Raw genomic sequence first — 9,966 nt, forward strand, 5'->3', positions numbered from 1 at the left:
ACAGCCCTCCAGATGCTGTTGCATATCATGCCACACATCAGCCATGGGTAAGATAACCGATGGTCAGGGATCCGGGCACTTGCTGCCCTACAACATCTGGAGGCGTTTCCAAGCCTTCTAATCCTCTTGGGAACTTTAACACATATAATGCCAAACATTGTGTTAAAGTCTACCATGTTGCTCTGAGGAAACTGAAGCAAAACCAAGGTAACTGACTTTGTTAGTTCATTGAAACCTTTAACAATCAATACAGAGAATTCTGTTACTCCTCATATCGATTTATCTGACAGCTTTTTGACAAACTGTCAGTTATTGGAAAGTAGCCAGTTAATAGGCAGCCTTCTAAATAGCACATTGAATGTAGATTTTGGCAAGTTAAGACTGTCAGGTTTTGCATCAGACCTGGTCTTGGGTCCCGATGGTTTGTTGTTGCTAAACGACGCTGGGACCCTTAGAGAGCAGAAGCTGAACTGTTCAAAAGCTGAGATGCCAGAAACTAAAGACGCTACACCAGTAACAGGGGAACATGATTCTTCTCAATCTTGTAAATTAGTCTCCTTGAACTGTGATAAAACAACTTCACCGAAGGATCCAGATAGCTGTAGAATACAGGATTTTTAGCAGAAATTAGAGACACATTAAAGGAAATAAATCAATCTGTGGCCACTATAACAGAACATCTGTTGGAAAATAAGATGCAATTTGCAAAAAAACAAACAAACCCAGTAGACCTCTTGAGCCAGAGCCAGGCTGAACATACATGGTGTGTGTCCAATAAGATGAACTACAGTGGTGCCCCGCATAGCGACGTTAATCCGTTCCGGATTAATCGTCGCTATGCAAAAACATCGCTAAACGTTTAATGTGTTCCTATGGCTCAAAAACTCACTGTTCAGCAATGTTCCTCCATAGCGCCGCCATTTTCACACCCTCGGTAAGCGAGGGCAGGGCACGAAAACACTTGCGGCGGCCATTTTGGGTGTCCGGCGGCCATTTTGGAAACGCCGATCAGCTGTTTTAAAAAATCGCAATGCGAAGATCGGTAAGCCTATACAGAACATCGCAATGTGATCGCATTAGCGATCTAAAAAAATAGATCGCTATGTGAATTCGTCATTAAACGGTGCGCTCGTTATGCGAGGCACCATTGTATTACAATCTGTCTCCAAAAACTATTGACAGAAATGATAAGCAGGGCAATCTTATTGCCTTCTCCTTTGTCTGTGCCATTACGGTACCTTACCAGAGGGGTGAGCTAGTGGGCTGCTCTCTGCTGCTCTATAGCACCACCACTGCAGGTGGTCAGAGGATGGTACTGCAGCTTCCAGCTCAGTCAGAGTCAGGGGACATGAGCAGGATAATTGCATTCTTCCCACACTTGTAAAGGTGATGATCATAATCTAGTCCACAGTCTGAGAAATGGTTTAGAGTTTAGACTCAAACTGAATTGCTTATGGATGCCCCTTCCTGTCCCCGGATTTGGTTATTTGAATGCAAATAGAGGTAGGGCCAGTGTTTATGTTTCCCTTGAGATCTGATAACTGGGCTTAATATAAGCATTGTAGCATTTTTGTACAGCTGCCAAGTTCCCAGGGGACTAGCAACACACACACTCTCTCTCACACACAAACACACCACAAAGTTTACACCTTACTTTCTCCTCTTTAAAAATGATGGAGGTCTCCAGGTCTTCTGTTCATGGGAAGGATAATGGAGTGGGTTTGGGAATCACCTTGCTTTTGTCCCAGGAACCGAGTCCTGTTCATTAGCTTGTGGGTTAACAGCCCTAGACTCATCTGGCTTGAGGTTGGGCCATGACATCTTTCACTGTAAGGCAACCCCTGCCTAAGGGTTCATCTGTGAGAAGCAGGTACTGTATCTCTATTTGGCAAGACAGGTGAATGGCTAGGAAGCTGCCTTCCACTGAGCCAGACCACTGGTGGATTTAGTTCCAAATTCTCGACAATGATCTACAGCTTTGTGTGAATACAGGCAAAATGAAGAGGCTGTTGGTCAACGGTTCTAGTGTTTTGAGGAAGGATATTTAATCTCTTCATGGGGTTGCATTCCTCTAAATGAGAAACCTCCTTATACTGATTTAGATCATTGGCCCATCTAACCCTAAATGATTGTCAGCTCTAAGTAGCAGCTACTCTCCAGACAGATTTCGCCTCCTCCTCCAATTAGTCCTATTGGAGATGCCAAGAATTGAACCTGGGACCACCTGCATGTAAAGCACATGCCCTGTGATGAAGCTACAGCCATTCCTTTAACAAGACCGTGGGGCACAATGGGACAATTAAATGGTGGCAGCGGCAGTTGCTAGAGACAGAGGGCCAAGGGCAGACTTCATCCCCAGGGGTCCATATTAAAGCTGGTCAGTTGTCCAGGCTTCTGATGGTGGGTCTGATCAGAGGGCGTGTGCAGTGGTGGGAGGAGAATCATAGCCAAAAATTCTGTACAGGAGGAGTCAATGAAATATGGTCCTCATGATTCCATAGGGCCCCCCGCCAGCATGCATGGATTCAGAGGTAAAGGCGTTGAGATCTTGCTTCCCACTCACCCTCCACCCCTGCCATGCATCCATGTCACCCTGTTCAGTATCAGAACAAGGCTCTAATGGCTGCCAGTTGGACACATGGTGGGCACTGGGCACTGTGGAGGGTGGCTTTCAGTATGCCGCTTAACATTTCTTCAAGCAGTAGGGAATTCCTTGTAAGAACATTGAATTCTGGAGGCTTGCAGTGTCTTTTTGCAGCAGCTGGCTCCTTACACAGATTCAGGCTGGCTTCCAGTTCATTCATTCCCAAACCCAAGGGCTAGTTACAACCTCTAAAAGCCTTCATGGTGTCGGCAGTGTATACTGGATGGGAACAGGGAGCAGAGAGAACAAGGTCTGTAAAGCAGCGCCAATTCTCCACTACCACCCCCATAAAAAGCGAATTGCATCTGAGTGGGACTCAGAATGTCCCAGCCTGCAGCCGGCCACCTGGTCTTTTGTTCTTTGCTGGTAGAACTGGAAACCCAGCTCCCATTGAAGCATGTGGGATGTGTTCCAGTCCAGTAGCCATCAGCCATCGCTGCTCAAACAATGCTGAAAGAGCAGTCATTTATGCATCAGGGGCATTTTTGACTTTCTGTAGAAGCTTAACTAAAGCATCTGTGGTACTTAGCAAGCAAGCAAGCCAAACAGAAGGTGATATTCTACTCAACCCCCACCACATATTATGGAGACCATATGGAAGGTCTGGCTATCTGTTTTGTTTTATCTACTATGATTGTTTCACACACGTAGTTTCTTCCATGATGGTTTTGATGGCCAGTCTGTCATCCATGTTAGCACAGTCAAGAAAAATTATGATTTTCAAGCTTTTCATTATATAGTCTTCAAAGTAGGCATTTTCTCTCTTTATGCCTTTCAGGAGAAAGTTTGTTTTTGGGACATAAGGCTTTTTGAGAATGACCCAAGTCTTCATCATTTCTTTCTTGCAAACCTAAAGCTGTAACAGCTTTCCCTTGCTCTTAATGGAACGTACATTTCTGTCTTATGACTGTTTTCAAAAGCATTTGCATTGAAACCCTATTTCAGTTTCTAAAGAAAGGCTGTTCAATTGTTGTCGCTCCATTCCCAATGCTGTCAAACCAAAGTGTTTTCCTTTCCTTTCCTTTTGCAATTGTTTTTGGAACACGCTGTGAACCTTTTTAATAGTATTTCACATGAGACTTTTCTTACATTTGAACGTCAGAGCAGATCGCCTCTCAATTTAATTGCTTGACTGCTAGATTTGCCACCCATCACAGAGCCAGTCTGTTGGTTGAACCTCTCCCTTGAATTACACCAGAGAAGCCCAGGCCCTTCACCAAAGTCCAAAGTCCAGTTGTGGAGCCATGAAAGCTCTCTGATTGTACATTGGCTGCCCATTCAATTCCGCGTTGATTTCAAAGTTCTAATGATCACAAACAAAGCCCTAAATGGTTTAGGACCTCAATACTTGGCAGAACGCCTCATCCCACCTAGATCTACTCGTATCACCTGATCTAGCCAGGAGGGGCGACTGAGGAGCCTAATGCCGAGGGAGGCCCGGAAAGAAAAAACAAGGCACTGGGCCTTCTCGGCAGTGGCTCCCAGGCTCTGGAACATGCTCCCCTCCCCCCCGAGATTTGTCTGGCCCCCTCGCTGGGCATTTTCAAAAACCAACTTAAGACCTGGTTATATAGGCCTTTCCTCCGGGCACTATGTAACTTTCTCTCTTTCTCTATCTTTATCTATTCTGTTTGTGTAAATGTTGTAAATTGTTATTCCATATTAATTGTTTTTATTCTGTGTTTTGTGAGCCGCCCAGAGTAGACTATGTCTAAATGGGTGGCATATAAGTTCGTTCAATCAATCAATCAATCAATCAATCAATCAATCAATCAATCAATCAATCAATCAATCAATCAATCAATCAATCAAATAAAGTGGTGAATAGGACTTTTCCACTCATCACTTTAGCCAAAAATCCAGTCTTACTCTTTCTCCACTCACAGAAGAGAGAGGAGGAGCAATGGATTGTCAGCTGAGTTTGCAAGCAGTAATCAGAGATGGGAAAATTTACTCTTTTGGACAAAACCTCCAAGAATACTGCAGCCATACTGGGAGTTCTAGCCCAAGGCAAGTGTCTGGTTCAGAGCAAAAGGGAAATCACATAAGAGTTGCCTTCACTGCAGCTGAACACCCCCCCCCCCCCAGGTACAAGGCCAATCATGCACTCCAGTCTTGTGGGGCTCTTCTGAGATACGGCACACAACAGGAAGCCCGGTGAAGCATGGGAAATGTTTACTCAGTTGCCCTTCTGCAGTCACAGAATGCAACCGGATGCTGGTCCAAAAATCCACCCCTGACCTCATTTGACATGCAAATATCATCAGAGAGCTGTTGGCTTTGCAGGCTGTTCTCTTTTCTAGCTGGGAGGAAGGAATCCCCGCAGGTATCCCCAATCTCTGATTGGAGACAACTGGAAGATTCTCCCGTGCAGGATCTGCATAGGACCCTAAGCTGCCAACACGTACATTCTAACTCTCAACAGGCCAGAAAATGTTCTGGCTCTGTGTGTCTCTTTCACCCAGACACTCAGAAATTGTTTTAAAACGCAATCTAATAGCTGTTCCCACCCACATTTTTAAAAACTTCATAAATCAACCTTGATAGTGGGCAAGAGATGAAATACAGCTTCATATGCTCTTTGCACCAGCAGTGAAGAAATCTACCACTGTCTAAGAAGGGACAATATGTTTATTGATCCACCAGGGCTAATTCACAGTGTTCCTCTTGAAGGTAGCAGTGCTTTAAAAACCCCTCAGCTATATTTTTGTTCGATTTTCCATGTTCTGAATACATCCAAGGGTTTAAATTCCCCTTGGTACCAATTATAGCTTTGAAGCAAGGTTAGCTTAACGCATAATTCCACTCAGAAAAGCACCACCACCGAAACAGAAAATTCATTTCCCGCAGTCTACTAGGAGGAGGAGGAGGTGAGGGTGGGATCAATGTAAGGAGCTGGTCTGGGATGTGGTGGTGGTGGGTGACAGCAGAGATCTGACAATGTGATGAGTGGGGGAGTGGAACATGGAACTGAGGAAGGCAATGCAGCTTGGCTTGAGGAAGCAGGGTAGAGCCCCTGGTGGCAAGGGCTAATGGTGAGTACAGTATATGTATTTCAAAGTTCAGCTGCTCTTAGAAGAGAATCTTTAGTTTCCTTCTTTTTTTAATGTTACTGCTCAAGATATTTTGCAGCCTGAGGTGAAAAATGGGTTTCCATTCCACAAAATGCAGCCAACTAGACTAGCCGTTAGATCCAGAGATGGGGAAATGACTTTTTTGGCCATTCTGGCAATCAGAGTCTGGGAACTGTAGTTCCGGAAAATCAGCATTTCCAATCAACTGGTGGAAAGTTACTTCAACACTTCTGTCCTCCATAACATCTAAGGCAGCATGCCAGTTCAGGGAACTGAGAACCATAGAATCATAGAATCATTGAGTTGGAATGGGGCCTCTAAGGTCATTGAGACCAACCCCCTGCTCAGTGCAGGAATCCCAATCTGACAGATGGTTGTCCAATTTTCTCTTGAATGCTACCAGTGTTGGAGAGGTCACCACCTCCCAATGTAACTGATTCAATTGTCGTGCTGCTCTAACAGTTAAGAAGTTTTTCCTGCTATTTAGCCCAAATCTGGATTCCTGGAACTTGAGCCCATTATTATGCGTCCTGTACTCTGGGATGAGACAGAAGAGATCCTGCCCCTCCTTTATATGACTTCATTTCAAGTACCTGTATTTAAAAAGTGCAGTCATATGTGGAAGTAAATGCGTGGCATGCCCCTCTCTGCCCCCCCCCCCCCCAATGATTAGGGAGCTCAGAAGTCCCAGGAAGCTGAATCATTCTTCAGAACTGGCATCCTGAACATGGGAAAGCATCCTCTGCACACCTGAAACGGCAGGCTTGCTTAAAGGGCATAGAGCAAACCATGGTCTATGTCTTTCCCTTACAATACCTTGCTCCTGTTACTTAGCATCTACCACCTGAAGCAACTGGCTTATTCTGCCTTATAGTAGGACTAGCCCTGCTCTTGACCATGTGGTGAGAACTGGGCTGATGTGCTTGGTCCATGATTACAACTATTACACTTACAGCATTTACAGGGCTTGTTCTGTTCTCATGAATGACAAAGGCAAGCTCAGGCTCTTCACTGCTTAGTGGAAGGGGTCTTGGGTAGAGGAAAGGCACATCAGATGTAATACATAGTGATTTCCAATAGCTGAATGTCCCTCTATGTCTCTCCTACCAGTATGGGCTACAGCCTATTCTTGTTCCGTCTTCTGTTGTTTCCAAAATTAATAATACAAACAATTTAAAAGGCTGGCTCCCTTCCAGTTACTTCAAATGGCATCTGTGCTTACTGCTTCTGAAAGCAAGTAAACTCTTGCTAATGAATAAATCCCAAAGACCCTTTCATAATTGGTCTCAATGTATTATTAATTATTGTACTTATTTTTAGAAGCATGTAAATACCCAAGACCAGCCAGAGATGTGTTATTGCCTGAGCTGATGGACGAGATGGTCTTTCTTCTTGCTCTGTGTGTAAAAGCTAATTTGACTGACATCTGCCTGTTTCTTCAGCACTGGTGATGGGAAAGCAAGCATCCTTCACTGGAGACTGAGGACCACAAGCTACCTTAGGTGGCATAGGGAAAGGGGAATGTTCTCATTTAGCTCTGTCTTCTAACAACCTGCTTCCACTCTTTCTCTCCAGCATCTGCCTCTAACTAATGGTATCGCTGGCCCTGTGTGTACCCATTCAACAGGGCAAGCACTTACACGTCACCAAAAGGACGAGAGGAGTCCCTGACATGTATGAAACAGGGTATGCTGATTTGTATGTACAGATGAAAAAGTTTGACATTTTTTAAAATTTTAAAACAGACCTACAATGATCCAGAACGTACCGGATGATCTGTGTACTTGCTAACTCTGTTGCCACATGATGCTGTGAGGGTCAACCTCAACGTCTCTGATCTCCCTTCTTATGTTCTTAATATAATTTATGCCCCATGCTTCACCCTTGCGGGACCCAAGATAGCTTACAGCATGAATTTTAGAAAAAAGATACAGGGGGGAAAACCACCACAATTAATTCTATCATTAAAAAGCCATTAAATAAACTATTCCATTAAAACACGTATTGAATTCACATGATTTTAAAGCCTGAGAGAGAGAGAGAGAGAGAGAGAGAGAAGCAGCAGCAGCAAACAAGTATAAAGGCCATACTTGAAAGTTCCTTCCTCATCAGTCAACCAGTAGCCAAAAGCCAATCTAAATAAGAATGATTTTGGTTGCCAGTGCAATGACAGAATCCCTCATCCCTTGGATGGCAATTCCATACCATTTTATAGTATATTTTTAAGTCAATATATTTTTAAGATCTGCGCCATGCAAAGCTTTAGACAGCCAACACCTTCAAAAGGACAGATGGCCCTCAAGCATCTTTTCAAATGGAGGATTGAAGTCCCTAAAAGAGGACAGGTGAACACTCTATCACCCAATAACAGGCATTAAGAGTGGAATTAAGAGTACCAACTCAGCCTGATGCACGCCCAAGAGTTCTCTCTTCCACTGTAGCCGTTTAGTTCTTCCCCCTCTATGCATATTCATGAAGCTTGTGATAATAGCAGATGTCACATTTCTCCCCCATGAAGGAGGCTGTGACAGCCTCCTGGGATGCTAGGAAACTAAAATTAGACCTAAGTACCAACGAGAGAGGGAAGCACATATAGATCACTTTCCTCTCTCATTGTAGCGGGACAAGGAGATCTTGGAGGCAACGGCATGAATGTTCCTGCCCTTAAAAAAGGGAATGGGAGCTATGATGAGTAAGAAATCTCAGCTGATCACATGTAATAATTACAGAGACCTTGGGGATATATCTAATTATGGGGGACAATTTATTAAGTTTTCATTAAACAAATGTCTTGATGATCTAATCTTCTACCCCAAGAGTGCATGAAGGAGGCAAAGAGCTCTTTTGTTCTTCTATCAGGGGTTTAGACATACTGTTAAGAAGAAGGATAGAAAGTGAAGTGATGATCGAAGAGCAACTGACAACCTCCAGGCTCTGTTTTGGCAGGTCATGTCCCAACATAATTTATTCTTTTCATACAAACACAGAGATTTAAAACATCCAAGATCTACCCAATACTAAACTTCTCCTGAAGAAGTGTGCTTAGACACACAAAAGTTTCTGAAAAATAAAAACTAGTTAAGTCTTGTATCTGTGAAGATTCTCAGTCATCCTTCTTTCTTATTAGGTTGAAAAACGATTTGCTACTCATCCAAGTAGCTTCTTCAGTCTGAGGAGAGCTGGTCGCAAACCCTTGAAGATATATCAAGGGTCTCCTACCAGCTCTCCTCAGGCTGAAGAAGCTACTTGGATGAGTAGTGAAACATTTCAACCTAATAAGTCCACTTGCCATGACTCAGCTTCCAGATAAGTCTTATAGGTGCTTACTGTTTCTGCTATGAATTCCAATAATCAAGAGTTTTTCCCACTCCCCCTGAGATCATTCATGATGCTCGAGACCTGCTCTAAAGGGCTTCACAATCCTCTAGATCAGTGGTTCCCAACCTTGGGCCTCCAGATGTTCTTGCACTACAACTCCCAGAAGCCTTCACCACCACCTCTGCTGGCCAGGATTTCTGGGAGTTGAAGTCCAAGAACATCTGGAGGCCCAAGGTTGGGGACCACTGCTCTAGATAAGGCCTTTGGGGGACTTCAGGGAGGGGAAGGTTTACCAGTTCGGAAGGAAATAACAAGATCCAATGTTGGCTGAGACACATCTGCAATTTGCTATGCTGAATTAGGATACTGAATCTGAGGATGTTTCATCTGAGTAAGAACTGCCAATCCTCAGAAGAGCTCATTGCAATGGCACATCCTTTGTTAGAATCATTTTTAAAATACAAAAATCCTCTTAAAAAGCAACTGGCTGGCCTCTCTCTGTGCACACTGACAAAATCAAAACAGAATGTGTGACTCCTAGAAAACATATATTTCAAAGAAATTACTAAAATATTCTTTGGTCTGGAACTACAGAACACTTATCTAATGTTGTAAGAAAAAGCATGTAGTGGGAACAAAGAATCCATTCTATTTATACTCTGCTTTTCTGCCATAAGTGAGACTCAAGGTGCTAATAATTTATAAGAAAGAAAAAAAAACATTTTGGGGGCAGGAAAGCGGGCACTTTAGATACTGGGTAAAATCCAGGTGTGTAGCTATGCAGCTGTAACTCGGCTTATGCCAATGATAGCTACCATCGTACCAAGGTAGATGTGCTATCCTTGAAGTACTTCTGCTGGCACATTGCATAATTGGTCGAACATGAACTTCACCAACAATTGCGCAATCACCTTGTACAATTCTTTTCTG

Source organism: Pogona vitticeps, chromosome 8 (assembly GCF_051106095.1).
Source record: "Pogona vitticeps strain Pit_001003342236 chromosome 8, PviZW2.1, whole genome shotgun sequence".
In the NCBI taxonomy this organism is placed as follows: Eukaryota; Metazoa; Chordata; class Lepidosauria; order Squamata; family Agamidae; genus Pogona; species Pogona vitticeps.